Below are 13,839 nucleotides of genomic sequence, written 5' to 3' on the forward strand. Positions count from 1 at the left end.
TCACTGTATGGCTTGAGGATACCTCACTCATTCACAGTTGATTATTGTACAGTATTTCTGTGACTGTGTATAGTATTCTCCTAATTCTCCTCATTTCATTTTGCATCAATTTATGTCAGTCTTTCCAGGATTTTCTGAGAACATGCTGCTCATCATTTCTTATAGTACAACAACATTCAGTCTCAATAATATACCACACCTCATTCAGCCATTCCCCAGCAGATGGATGTCTCTTCAATTGTCAATTCTTTGCCACCACTAAAAAAGCTGCTATAAATATTTTGATACATGTAGGTCCTTTTCCTTTTGGCTTTGTTTTGTTTCTATCTCTTTGGGATATAGACCTAGTAGTGGTATTACTGGGACAAAGAATATGCATGGTTTTACAGTTCCTGATTGCTCTACAGAATAGTTGAATCAGTTCACTACTCCACCAACAATGCACTAGTGTCTCAATTTTCCCATGTCCCTTCCAACATTTGTTATTTTCTTTTTCTGTCAAATTACCCAGTCTGATAGGTGTGGAATGGTACCTCAGAGGTTTTAAAATTTGAATTCCTCTAATCAGTGATTTGGAGCATTTTTTCATATGGATATAGATAGTTTTAATTACTTCTTCTCAAAGCTTCCTGTTCATATCCTTTGACTATTTATCAGTTGGGGAATGGCTCTTATTTTTATAAGATTTATCACTTTAGATTAATAGACTGAGCTATCATTTGGGATTTACATGAATATTAAAAATAAATGACCTCCAAGCCCTAGACCACTCTCTAGAGCAGAAGTTCTCAAACTTATCTGGCCTACCACCCTGTTAAAAAAAATTACTCAGCATCCCCTTGGAAATCTACTTTCTTTAACCCTTCAATTTTTTTTTTGAATATACATCATTTAAAAATATATAATTTTAATGACATCTTAAATTTAATAATTTGTTGTAAATTTATGAGTTTTTATCCTGCATTGAAATTTTGATGATATAACATTGCATCATGTAACCATATAGTATCATATTGTAAACAATATGGCATATTCCTGCAGATACATGCTGGACTTTGGACATTGAATGACACATTGGCCTGCCAGCACCCGCCTGCCTCAGCCTCACCTATTGGCAGACTTGACCACTGATAAGTTATAACTTGCATTTTGTGTTTATATGGAAAATAATGTAATCACTATGATTTTAACTCTATTACATAGCAGATAAAACATGTTCAAATGGTTTTTCTTGTCTTTTCTTTCCTTATGCTTCCATTGTTCCCTTCTTTTTATTCAGTGCCCCCCAGTTGCACCCATTTCTTCAGCCCCCTTCAATCATTCCAGTGCCCCCCAGGGGGTGGTATTGCCCACTTTGGGAACCTATGATAACAGATTAGATAATCATAGCACCTATTTCCCAAGGTTGTTGTGAAGATTTAAATGAGAAAATAATTGTAAAGTACTTTGCAAAACCTATAGAAGTGCTAGCTGTTATGACAAAATCCAGATTTTTAAAAATTTCCTCAGACTAAAACACAATTAATTAAAATTCACTTCAATGCTTCAGGTATCCACCACTTCATTCCTCCGTAACAAAGTGTCTCTACCTCATTTCATGATATTCAAGTGTTACAATGGCTTGAAAGCATTCAGCACTTGGTAGTCAGTCTGGTAATGACCTTCTCCAAATGTAACTAGACTGATTCTCACTGAGAGAGATTAGTCAAGGCCCATACTTGAAGCCTTTATGCCCAATTGGACTTCTCAGATTTTGTGCTATATCAGCATTGATGCCAAGAAGCCAAGATCTTCTCCTTGACATGTTAAAGCATCAAGCTAGGATATCAGTGAAAGAAAATGAAATTTAATAGGGACAAATGAAAATCCTTTTATTTAAAAATAATAAAAATTATTATTATAGAAATGCAGGAACAATGAGACCTAATGTAATAGCCATCAAAATAATAGTCCAAAGAGAGCAGAACTAGAGTTAATGATTAATTGTGAACTCAACATGAGTCATCATTTTATGGTTGCTATAAAACCTAATGTCTTTTTTTAGAAAAATATTTTATTTTTTCCAATTACATGTAAAAAATAATTTTTAACATTCATTTTTTAAAATTTTGAATTCCAAATTCTCTCATTCTCTCCTTCCATCCCCCCTCATTGAATGACAAGCAATTTGATATAGACTATGCATGGGCAGTCATGCAAAACTTATTTCTATATTAATCAAAACTGATGTAATCTTATGATTGAATTATAAATTTTAAAAGGTCATAGTGCTGCCATATATTCTGCTGGTCAGAACACATTTGGAGAAATCTATGCATTTCTGAACATCATATTTTAAGGCCAGTGACCTATTAAAAACTTTAAGAAGCGATCAAACAATATAATGAGGTATGTAGAAGCTACATCATATGAGATTAGCTAAATTGACTTAGAGAAGACAAGAAACAAAGGCAGACCCAACTGGCAACTTCAAATACGTGAGGGGCCATTATGGAGAAGGTTGAAGAGATTTGTTTGGTTGGTCTTCAACAGAACTAGAACCAATCAATGGAAAGAAGTTAGAGCCAGATCTTGACTCAATGTAAGAAGGACTTTTCAAACAATTACAACAACAACGTTTGGATAAGACTTGGTCATAGAACTTAAGAGTCTAGTAATATCACACAGATAATTGTAATGTACAAAGCAAATCATGATCAGAAGAAGGGCTTCATCTTTGTAATTGGTCAGATTTCTCTGATTTCTCTGTCTCATTATGCTTTCACTCCCAAGTAGGAGTTTAGAGAAAATGTTTAAAATGAAGCCTAGATATAGTTTTGTCTAAGGTTTTCTCAAAAGTTATTAACAGGGTGCTTTCTAGAAAAGAAACACAATTCACAAAATAGGTATCAAGAACAGGACAGCTATTTATTTCCTCAACCCCAAAAGAAATACTAAAAGCACAAAAAACTAATAAGCACACATTAGCAAATACTTAAAACAAGCAATAGTCCATCACCATCATGATAATCTCTCTGAAAGGTAAAGACATTTTATGGAACTGCTAAACAAATACTTCAGTTTCATTGCTGGCCTTCAGTGCTTGAATGACTCACAAAGTTCAGATCTTTTGGTCACCTAAACATGGTCTTCACTCTCTTCAAATTTAGGATGATCCTGTAAATAGTCATCTCTTCCTCAGTAAAGCAGTAGGTCACCTGCTGCTCATTAGCTGGCACCAGCTCAGAAATCCAGGAATTCTGGAAGTCACAAGGTAGTCACAAAAACTAGAAACATCAATCTCTCAGGATCACTGGTTCATGGCTATGGATCTGTGTGTAGTGAGAGACAAAAAAAACTAAAACACAAAGCAGAAGAGGAAGCCAGGAACTTGAAGTTCAGGCTTGCCTCATCAAACACATGTTCTTGCTTCCATGTACACATATAGCTACTGTTGCTGCTAGAGGAGAGGAAAGCAGAGAAATCACACCCCTACTCTTATCACTAGAAGTCTAAAAGAGAGCTGGCAGTGTCCCAAGGCAATATGTTCAAAAGAGAAAGAATAATAGAACCTTTCTATAGACTTCCTAAGGTTATTGAGAGGGAAATTCCTCCTAATTTAGTCACCAGTCATCTATAACCAACTCTCTCTCTCTCTCTCTCTCTCTCTCTCTCTCTCTCCCTCTCTCTCTCACACACACACACACACACACACACACACACACACACACACACACAGAGAGAGCCACAAAAATAACCAATAAAGAACTGTAGCATCATTTTGGTCTGCTTATCCTTCAACAAGGGACCAGAATATATGTCTGACTCCACAGCAGTTATTTTACTCTAGTAGATCAAAGTAACTTCCCATAAAATACTATACAAGTTTTAACAAGGGACAGTCATTATCAGGGGAGACTTGATGGAGGAGGTAACATTTGAGTCTAAAAAGATAGGCAGGAATTCAAGAGATGAACAGAGGGAGTAGATTTTGTACAGTGAATTGGTTGAACTAACTGACCTCTAAAGATTCTCTATATCTGTTACTTTTTTCTTATGTAGTTAGATGAAGAAGTGGATAGATTTGGGGGCCTAGAATCAGGGAGACTCATCTTTCTGAGTTCAAATCTGGCCTCAGACACTTACTAACTATGTGACACTGGCCTAGTGACTTAACTGTTTGCCTCAGTTTTCTCATCTGTAAAATGAGCTAGAGAAGGAAATGGCAAACCATTCCAGTATCTTTGCAAAGAAAATCCCAAATGGGGTCACAAAAAATCTGAAAGTACTGAAGAACAACAACATATATGGGTATGAGGCTCAGTCTTTCAAATATCAGAGAGAGAGAGAGAGAGAAGGGCGAAGGGGGCGGGGAGGAGGCAACAAGGCTACTTTTTCCTTCAGGGTAATAGTAGGAAACCAGAACGATTAGGGTATTATTTACTGGTGTTCTCAAGACTTCATCTGGTGCAATGTTCCCTCCTCTCAAAAGCAAATACCAGTTAACATCAGTCTGATATCACTTGATCAATTGATCAATTGATCTTTTCTTAATAATTAACCAATTAATTTCAATTATCTTTTACAAAACAATATTTACTATAAAGGTATAGCAAGTATTGCCACTACCATTACCACCAATACCACTCCAATCAGGGCAAAATCTTGCCTCTACATATTCCCTCAGTCTCTGGAGAAAGTAGACTGAAAGTGGAGACTACCACACATATGTGACTACCACCAAGGTACTTCTGAGGGTGCCATAATTCCTTTCCTTGTTTACAAAACATAGAGTCTCAGCCACCCATCTGACCTACTGCTGGGTTGGGTTAAGCAAGTTACTCCATGTTTGTCTGCTATGATTAATGTAAGAGACTACTATAAATTCTAGTAACTAGACCTTTGGTACCACTTTCATATATTGAGGCTCACAAAGTCTTTACCTAGAATAAAGGTCCTAGGTCCTAGATTGTTCTATCTCAGATCCTCATTCACCTTTGATCAGGAAAGAATACCCATGAAGTGACAAAAAGGAGATGGGTAAAATGTGTTGGAGGGAGACTCTCTGCTTGGAGATTAATAGCATTTCTTGTTTTTCCTCACTCAAAAGCTGCTGAGAATCTACTAAAGAAGGAAATCTCAACTGTTCAAACTTTTTGTACCCACAGTTACTTCTCACTCAGCAGCCAGTTAAAAGGTTTTTTTTTAATTGTTGTTTTAACAATAAACTAAGCCAGTAGGAAACAATCATTGAATTTCTGCCCTTGCCCTGAATCAGTAAAGTAAAGGGTCCCTCTTTCAAGCATTTCCATCAGCAGGCACTAAGCCTTTTTGTGGATTGTAAGAGGCAGAAAATATGGCACATGCTCAGGATACTGGGCTCTCATTGTCCAGTCCTGCCTGTCACACATGTATCATGTCTTCTTGACCATAGCATAGTACAAGTTATATGGTAGACATGCAAAGCATGCAAAAAGAAGGAAGCAAGAAAGGAAGGGAATAGGGAGAGAGGAAGGAGCTGTTTGACTTGCATATATAATAGCACTGGGATTTTTGAGAACTGCCATAAAACAGGTTCCTGTCTCAGAGGAGTATTTGTGTTGTTATTATATCCCACGTCCTTTTTTTTTTTTTTTTTGCATTGCAGATAGAAATATAATACATCTTTTTCTTTGTCAAGAAAGATTAGCTGGATACCTTTCCACTATATTTCGGTTATGGTTCCATTAAAACAAGGATTTGCTTGTTCAAAATCAATGGACCAAGAAGAGCTGGCACTTACAAAGAAAAGAAAGCCAAGGCACTATCTTTTATTATACAATGCTGACATGATACTACTTGATGATTCTGGGAGTTGGAGAGCTTTAACTCTTCTGATGCTGTTAATGAATAAGTATTGATCTATTTTACGTAAATGAAAATTGCAACTACAGAAAATGAAAGGATGAATAAAGGCAGGAAAAGAGAGATTTTCACTAGCTAGATTTTCAAAAACAAATACTACGTAAAATATATAGAAATGTATCTCATGATCTCTCACTGCAGGTCTGAGCTACACGAACTGGTTTCAGTCTTGGAAGATTCTCATGAAGTAACTCTTTAGCTCCTTTCTCACTTAGGATTTCCCCTGAGAACATCAAAATTTATTCCATATCTAAATTTTTTAAAAGTATATGAAAATGACCCTGAGCTCCCACGAAAGAACTTAGAAAAAGAAGACATTGAATATAGGTCAGGCTGTATTTAACCCAACAGATTATGAAAAGGATTCATACTTGAGTCTATAAGTCTATAACTGCTTTCCATTTTAATAGGTATCCATATTTCCCAAAGACCTTTATAGTTTTCCATGCTTATTGTACAGCCCTAGTTGGGATAGTACTATACTTAAGGGTTCATATTACAAGAAAGTCAAGCAGCCTTCTCTTCCTATCAGTCCCATCTTTCCTAGGGATGTACGCTGCTCTCTATATTGGTGTCTCACTGCATCCTGGGCCATCTTCAGTCATCCTGGTCTATATTGGCCACTAGATCCTGATGACTCTGGAGGAGAAAGTGAGATTGGTGACTTTGCACAGCACTGCCTCACTCAGATCCAATTCAATTGCAAGTCATATCATCATCTTCCTGATGTCATGGTCCTCTTTGAGAAGGAAGGACAAACCACAAAACAGATGTTGCTGTCTATATGTACAGGAAAACCCTGAGCAAGGCCCCCTCAAATACACACAAGGGCAAAGCACTTGACTGCTAGGGGCTCAGTCTCCCATCTCTGGACCTCATCCATATGACTCATAAACCCTGAGAAGTGTAAAGTCTACACTCGCTCTTGTTCACAATGGCTGTCCTAGCTCTCAACCTTTTTATGACCCAGGACTGTGGCTCCTTGACCCCAGCTCCTACCACTGCTAAGTTGATCCAGGTCTTTGATTTGGTCCAAAAACTCCTCCACTTGATCCTCTTCAACTGATCTGTTCCTACTCTCCTGGGGGATTGTATGGTTATCCCAGATAGCTGCAAATTTCCCTAAAAAGCTGTGCAGAAGCATGACTTCCTCTAGGAAACTAATTTGGCTTCTTTGATTAGAACCCTCTCAGCATCATGGGATCTCAGAGTTGGAATGGACTTCACAATCCATCTGGCCCAACCATAACTGAGTGAGAATCCTTGCTACTAAATATGCGGCCTCAGTGTTCATATAGCCATTGCTTGAACACCTCCAGTGAAACAGAATTCATCACCTCCTAAGGCAGTCTACACTTTTAGATACACTTAAAGGGGCAGCTAGGTGGTGCAGTGGATAGAGCACCAGTGCAGGAGTCAGGAGGACTTGAGTTCAAATCTCACTTCAGACACTTGACACTCACTAGCTGCGTGACCTTGGGCAAGTCACTTAACCCCAATTGCCTTATCCTGAGTCATCTCCAGTCATCCTGATGAACATCTGATCACTGGATTCAGATGGCTCTGGAGGAGAAGTGAGACTGGTGACCTGCACAGCCCTCCCTCACTCAAAACAAAGTCAAGTGCAAGTCATGTCATCATTTCTTTGATGTCATGGTCTTCTTCAGCAACAAAGGATGAATACACACACAGATACACTTAAATCTGCCTTTTCATAACTTTCATCTATTGCTTCTTGTTTAACCCTCTAGGGCCAAACGGAACAAAGTTAAGCCTCTTCCACCCAACAGCTCTTTAAATACATAAAGACCATCCCAGGGAGGATCTTTTATTCTCCAGGATAAAGATATCCAGCTCCTTCAATCAATATTCATATGGCTCTGTCTCCAGTCCTCCAATCACCCTTATCACCAGGTTTTAGATATAATCCAACTTGTCTATGTTCTTCAAAAATTGTGATGTCCTGAAATGAGCATGATACTCTAAACGTGGTCTGATCAGGGGAGAGTATGAAGGTTAGCTTCTGTAATCTGAACTCTATGCCTTTCTTCATGTAATTTAGTGTATTATTAGATTTTTGTTTTCCATATCACATTATTGACTCATTTTGAGACTGAAGTACTTTAAAATTCCATGATTTATTTATAGGAACTTCTCTCCAGCCATGTTTCTCTGCCTTTACTTGTGAACGTGTTTTGTTTTGTTTTGGTTTTTTAACTTCTAAAGTAGATCTTCACTTATCCCTACTAGATTATTCTATTTTTTTGTTTAGCTTATCATTCGAACCTATTGAGATCCTGTTGAATCTTTTCTTGCAATGTTTTGGATGCTCTTCCCTACTTGGCATCATCTAAAATTAATCAACAAGGAGGTCTTCTATAGAATTCCAGGCCTCCATGCCACTTTGGACCATTTTCTTACCTGGTCCAAAGCGTGATCCATAGTCTTTTCTCTACCATCTCCACCAGAAACTTGTGACTCTACCCAAAGCTCCCCATCACTCTGAGAGCTGAGGTTTTCTGTCTTATCTTGCCATGACGCAGGTTTCCACAACACTATTCGTAGTCTACCTCCCAACCCCCTTTAAACGGGAATTTCATCAAGAAATTCATCATCCTTCTAGACGGTATCAGCCTTGGTACTCATACCTCTTCAGTAGCATCTGCTGCTCTGAGCAGAGAATTCCTCTCAAAGCTTTTATTTAAAAAGGCTCCTGAGCCAGCCATCTTTCCATTTCCCACCAAATGCACTCCATCGGACTCTCCTCCCCCTACCTTTTCAAGTCCCTTTTGTGTATTTTCTTCCACCATAAAATTGTAAATTTGAGGACAGGGACTATCTTGCCTGCTTGCTTTTGTATTCCCTGATTAGCCCACATAGTGCTTGGCACAACGTGCTCTATGTATCCAACTCTCTATGTCTAGCGTAGAGGCCATTATTTCTAGATTTTAAAATGTGGCCAAAAACCCAAATGCTACTCTCAGTATCTATTTCTTAAACAGCTGTTCACTTGCTGTTCCAGCAGCAGGATGATACAGTGGATGGAGTGCTGGACCTGGAGGCTGGAAGACCTGAGTTTGACTCCATCTTCCAAACTTACTAGCTGTGTGATACTGGACAAGTCACTTAATTATTTTTACCTCAGTTTCTTCATCTGTAAAATGTAGATAATAATACCTTCCCAGGTTGTTGTGAAGATAAAATGAAGTAAAGCACTTTGCAAACCTCAAACCATGCAAGTCACTTCACTGTGTTTGCCTCAGTTTCTTCATCTATAAAATGGACAAGAGAAGGAAATGGCAAATCCCTCTAAGTATCTTTGCCAAGAATACCCCAAATGGGGTCATTAAGAGTTGTGTGTGACTGAATAGCAATTAAAGTGTAAGGTCCTTGACATCAGGGAATATCTTACACTTAAAGGGGCAGCTAGGTGGCATAGTGGATAGAGTGCTGTGCCTAGAATCTGGAATATTTATCTTTCTGACTTCAAATCTGGCTTCAGACACTTTCTGCGTGACCCTGGACAAGTCACTTAACCCTGTTTGCCTCAGTTTTCTCATTTGTAAAAATGAGCTGGAAAAGGAAATGGCAAACCACTCCAGTATCTTTGACAGGAAAACCTCAAATGGGGTCATGAAGAGTCAAACACAAGACTGATCAACCACAAACCCTCAGAGACTTGTTTTTACCCTCTTCACTAATGTGGAAAGCAACTTTCATTTTAACCAACATATAGCTATTCTTTGGTGTTCTAAGAAGCACACATTTAACATACTTACACATCACTGGAATATTCCCTATTTCTTTTACATTGGATGGAATGGAATGCCCTAGTTGTTAGTCTCATTTGACTATCATATCTGACTGCTATCATAAACCACACATCTGTTGAATTTGACAAATCAACTTTACTCTTGGCCATATGCACCTGAGTATGGCACCCCTACCCTCACCATTCCCATGGTTTCCCACCTTTACAGCCAAGAAAAAGATATACCAATAAAACTATGTTTGGCAAATACCCAGCCAATTTCATTGTCAACTGCTCCTTCTTATTCTTCTGAGTTGTGGGGGAATAATTTTTCACTCTATAGTCAGTTAGGGTGACCTAGATCTCACCTTAAGCCCTGAAATTTTTCCAACTCCCCTTAAAACAGGGCAGCGGCAGGGAGGAGGTGGGACATCCTTTCCAGAGGTACCACACCCTCATTATCCAGATGCTGCCAGGGCTTCCTCTCTTTATTCCCATGAGGCTTAAGGGCACATTATGCAAAATAAGCACACACCACACACACATACACACACACACACACACACATACACACACACACACACACACACAAACCCCACCAATAATCACATGCCTCATCCAAATCAGTTTTTCTTCCTGCAATTACTGACCTCAGGAATCCATTCAGGATCCATATTGTATCCCTGTTCTCTGACGTTGGCAGCTGCACTCTGCTGCTGATGTCATTTGGCTCATTCTGCCTCAAGCCCAGCCTTAGACTAAGCCTGTGAAATCAAACAAAGAGCAGCTTATCAGGCTGAAGCCTCCTTGTGCAGAGGAAGGAAGAGAAATTAAAAAACAGAACAACCAACTGTGCAAAGGACCTCTGAATTCACACTTCTTTCAGCCCCTGGGAGTTAGTTCCTCCCCAGGTTTCCTGGGCCATGCCAACTGCAGTCAGCATTAATATCACATTGCCTCTGTTGGCCTGGGTGATACCTGTGGCCAATCCACCTATCTGGCACTACTTGGAATAGTTTACTTGGATCATGGCCAGTGGGTTTCATGTTAATTCTTTTTTTTAAATTTTATTATTAATTTTTAATACAGTTTATTACAGATAAAACAATTCAAACTTTTGGTCAGGTGATACTTCTTTTTAAAGCACTTGCAATATGGACCACAAAAGAATTTTTTTTTAAACATTAACCAACTGAGACACAAATAATATTTATGTTTCTAACTTCACAAGCTCTTGACCTAATTGTCTCCACAGTATTACTAAGAATTAAAGGACCCTAACTTGTTGTTGGTCTAAAGTCCTAAGCCTAATAGCTTAATTTTAGACTTAGCCTCGGATGTTCCCCTACCAATAATCTATATTTGAACAGATCTGGTATTAAGCTTACAAACCTTTTGACTATAGGAAATTGCCACCAAGAGTAGGGACATTGCAGGGGTACAATATCTCCCCAACTTCATGTCAATTCCAGGCAGAATTATAGATTGTTCACTTGCATTCAATCAGGCTTAAAGTCTGCCAAGTGTCAGTGGGGAAATTGAGTCAGGAGAATCCTACCTCAGCCCAGGCTGAACAGCCACTCTCCCACCCTTCCCATGAGATTACCTTTTGCAGTTCATACCAACATCTCACTGGCTTACTGGCATCATGGATTGGAGGCTCAGATTCCCCTTCATGCTAACTGTACCTGGTCACTTTAATTCTAAACTCCCATCTTCTAATACTCAGACTCATGAGAATAAATGACTCATCTTCCCATGCTGCCTTGATACTTTATTTTGGCATATATTAACAAACAATATGCAGGTCACAATAATTTCACTGTTTACAGGTAATGCTCCCATCTCTCAAAATCCCTTTTCCATTGTATTTCCTGCTCCTCTACAAACTCTTCTCATGGTTAGTATTCACCCACAAGATAAAAATCTATTTTTACTCTGTCTTTTTTTATCATTTAGGAAGGCAAATGTATTGAAGAAAGGATTGTGGGGCAGTAGGAGACCAAGAAAATGGAGGAGAAGTCCAACACTCAGTAGGGAGCCATTCTGAGTCCCAGTCACTAAAACTTGCTAATATCAGGTCTAAGGAATCAAGACATTCCAAAAGTTGGTTATTTCCTTCACCTCTATTTTATTTTATTTATATATTTTATATATACCACAGAAATATCACTCACATGCCACTTTCTACTCAACTTATTTTATCTGCTACAGAAAAAAAGATATGATTTTGACTGTTTTTCCCTCAAGGGATTGTATCTTGACTGTGGGACAGTATTACCTTGAGTATTTGAACATGTGTTTTGTTTTCAGGTTCCGAATCTCTGCTTCCTTAAGCTTCCTTTCCCTATTTGTGCTCTATTCTCTCTCCTCTTAGAGATGATTACTCCTCCTTACTAAATTAAATGGGCTTATTTTTTCCCATTTCCTCTTTCCTCACATTGTTATTCAGAAGGAAGGGAAGGCAGCTGAATCTAGTAGAAAGAGAACAAGTGTGAGTGTTATGCTATCTTGGTCTTTTGGGTTCCACCAAAGCCTTAATGCCACTAATCATTTACCTGTTGCATCCAGTTACACACTTGTTCTACACTTCAGCCTTCTCATCCATAAAATGGGTAACCTCTTATCTTTCTTATGAGAAGACAGGACAATGTACACAAAAAACAAATGGATTTTTAATTGAATTTTGACTTTTTATTTTCTACATTGATTTTAATCTTAGATATTTATGATAGTCATGTACCATGGCAACTCCTAGCATGATATCTTGAATGCAGCAGTGGTTAATAAAAATATTTATTTAATGTAAAGCTGCATTTAATGTAAAGAGGATAAAATTCAAGAAATATTAGAGGGTCCAGGTTCCAAGCCTGGAAAGGTTTGAAGCAGTCCACACATATCTATTAAAGGCAAGAATGTGTCCAGGATGGAGAATGATAATGTAACCTTTCCCCTGAACTTAGTTTAGTTTCTATACCTGTTCCCCCTCCCATTCTTTTGCTTAACAGACAAAAGAGCTTTCTAACTGTACAATGAAGTTGGGTGAGGTACTGAAATTAGGGAGAACCCTTACCAGTTTGTTGGAAGGGCAGCTGAGATTGATGCTGTACCTCTCTTCTTTCATTGGAGAAGTGGGAAATATTGGAGGTAGAAAATTGGTTACGATATCTGAGAGGACTTTTTTTCCCTTTGTTGATTTTGCTAAATTGTTTTTCTTAAAAATGAAGGTTTGATTTCCGTGTGTGTGTGTGTGTGTGTGTGTGTGAGAGAGAGACAGAGAGAGAGAGAGAGAGAGAGAGAGATCAAAGAAGAAGAAACAAAGTAGGAGCCCATCTATTGGAAGATGGCTAAGCAAATGATAATACATCAATGTCATGAAACATTGCAGGACCATAAGAAGCAATGAACACAAAAAATGGAGAGAGGCATGGGAAGGTTTGTATGAACTTATATGCAGAACCAACAAAACAATATATACAGTGACTACAACGTAAATGGAAAGAAAAAATATACCCTGAAATGATGACCCATCTTGACCTTATAACCCTTCCTTCTTTGCAGACATGAGGGAGTATGAGGGGCTGGGGGAGGAGTAGTTGAACATTGCATGTGACCTCAAAAATGGTTGCCGTTTTCGTGGGATTTTTTCAACTTCCTCTTTTTTTAATCTTTCTTTTTTTAGTCTTTGCTGTAAGGGATGGCTGTCTGAACAGACAGGATATATTTAAAGTGAAGATGATACCAAAACAGAAGCTATCAATAAAAAAGTTAAGAATAAGTAAATAAAACAGAAGGTTCATTGGTAAGGCTAGAAGTGAGGGAGAATCGGACAGAAAGAAAAGCTAATGTTGTCCACCAGTGCAACTATGAGGAGGTCCAGACTAAGGGAGATAGTAGTCTTATACTGTACCTTGTGGAGACCACATCTTGCACACTACGCCCAGTTAGAGGCGTCACAATGTTTTGAAAGACATTGCCCAGAGGAGGGTGCCCAGAATGGTAAAAGGACTGAAGATGATTCTACGTGATAATAGTTGAGAGGACTGAGGATTTTTAAGGTGGAGAAGAAAAGATTAAGAGCCAACATGACTGCTGTCTTTGTGTGTTAAAGAGAAAAAGAATTAGTCACATACAAGAAGGAATAGCTTTGCTCTTAGCCTTAGAGAGTAAAATGAGGAAAAAAGGGTGAAAGCCACAGAAAAGCA

At 38.4% G+C, this 13,839-nt stretch overlaps 1 long non-coding RNA gene across 4 annotated transcripts in view; it reads right to left on the reverse strand.

Annotated features, from left to right (window-relative positions):
- The window catches only part of LOC140506402 (uncharacterized), a 72,415-nt gene that overhangs the window by 17,750 nt on the left and 40,826 nt on the right, over positions 1–13,839 (reverse strand). For 2 of the 4 annotated variants that reach the window (XR_011967923.1, XR_011967924.1), the window contains exon 2: positions 10,285–10,398. This is a non-coding gene — a long non-coding RNA (uncharacterized lncRNA). Of the gene's footprint in view, positions 1–1,907; positions 9,156–10,284; positions 10,399–13,839 lie in introns of those variants that run through there. The other 2 variants (XR_011967925.1, XR_011967922.1) reach the window with 2 other exon arrangements.

The sequence above is a fragment of the Notamacropus eugenii genome, chromosome 5 (genome assembly GCF_028372415.1).
Source record: "Notamacropus eugenii isolate mMacEug1 chromosome 5, mMacEug1.pri_v2, whole genome shotgun sequence".
In the NCBI taxonomy this organism is placed as follows: Eukaryota; Metazoa; Chordata; class Mammalia; order Diprotodontia; family Macropodidae; genus Notamacropus; species Notamacropus eugenii.